The sequence below is a fragment of the Akebia trifoliata genome, unplaced genomic scaffold (assembly GCF_017979445.1).
Source record: "Akebia trifoliata isolate Shusen 1 unplaced genomic scaffold, ASM1797944v1 Contig00047, whole genome shotgun sequence".
Classification (NCBI taxonomy): domain Eukaryota; kingdom Viridiplantae; phylum Streptophyta; class Magnoliopsida; order Ranunculales; family Lardizabalaceae; genus Akebia; species Akebia trifoliata.
In genome coordinates this window covers 23026-24752 of record NW_028236805.1, presented here as the reverse complement: position 1 = coordinate 24752, position 1727 = coordinate 23026, and positions in this window count along the sequence as shown.

Genomic DNA, 1727 nt, shown 5'->3' with positions numbered 1-1727 from the left:
ATATAGGCATTTATCTGGTTCGATTTCTGTGCCATCCTTTGAAGTGACCTTGGGCAGTTGGCTCACTCCCTGACATGTCAACTGCAGGAGTTGTTGCAACTGCCCTGCCACCTCTGTGATGACGTGAGCTGTGAATGCTGTCAGTCCACTGTCGCACATGTCAGATCCGTACAACCGACCTATGCTGCCTCCAACCGACCTATTTTACCTACCGGTGGCTAAGGTCCGAGCTCAATCATTTATTTGCACCCGAGGAGCTCAATCTGTCGGGCTTACTTTCCATCAATCCGAGCTTTGGACATACTTCCGAGCTCAAACTCATGCCACGTGTCCTGTTCCAGAATTTCCCCCACAGATGCTGAGGTCTGTCGAAGGAAATTGGTAGCGTCATCCATAGTCGTCATCATTAGGTTCAGGCCATTGGATGAGCTTCAAAAAGTTTAATAATGTGAATCCCGAGATACTTTGCGCAGTTTGCGGTTGATTCTACAAGTAATCACTTTTTTTTTTTTTTGTGGAAGGACTTTTCTCATCTCCAACGACTTTGAACTCAGCATTCAACGAACGGTTGAGATGGAATGAGAAACACATGTAGGAAACACAAACACGTGTGGGGATTGGTTAGAACCGTGCTTCAAATCTCGTTGGAGGCTAGTATATTCCTATTATATGAAAATGTAAATGGACATTGTGAGTGCAAACTACGTGCGGCATAGTTTTCTTCAACCGTTAGACTAGATGACCTTAGCCATCATGATGGAAATTCAAGTCAGTCTAGTATTCCAATTTAAAAAATATAATACATATGTAATCAGGTTGCTCAACAAATGCAAAGAAATGGACCCATGTCTGACCAAGTATTGGACATGGTTTCCTCAGTTGGCCTTTCTTTGTACCAAATTTTACACTTGCCGCAGACCTAGTGCAACCCTTTTTTATTTGGGTTTAATTAGTACTAGTCACGTAGCATAAAGGAAACACCACACGGGCAGTTCTGAATTCTGATAACAATTAAAGGAAAACAATTTAAGAAAATCTACATTTCGCGTTCCTTTGACTCAAGGAATTACACAAGACCTTGGCTGTGCAAACACAAAATCCAACATTAGAGATTTTTTGTGTATCTCATCAATACATATTCCAATGATTTTTTGTGTATCTCATCAATACATTTCATGAGTTTGAAGGTGAATCAAAATGTTCTAGATGTAACAGAATGAACCACACAATAAAAATTGTCGTGCACATCTCAAATACACCTTTTGCGGTTGGAAAGGACATACGGTTGAATATTGTTGCAAGAAGAAAGCGGCTACTGAGGCTGAATCTAATGCAACAATTTCCAAGGGAAATCAAGTTGCATTAATTGAAAGAAAGGAGATGAACTTTCCCTTCACAGTTGAAGAGTGCAAACAAATACTAAACATGTTGAAAACTAAACCTTCTTCTGCCAACCATGTTAGTAATTTTCCAACTCATGATGAACTTTTAGGTAAAATTTTCTCACTTATCTCTAATGGTAAGAAGAGTACATGGATTTTGGATAGTGGGTGCACAGATCATATGATTTGTGATCAAAATTTGCTCACGTATTCAAGACCCGTTATTGACCGTATTATGAAATTGCCAAATGGCTCAGTAGCACAAGTGACTCACATTGGCAAAGTTTTTCTATCTCCTGATTTGATTCTTGATAATGTTTTGTATGTCCCATATTTCCGATTGAA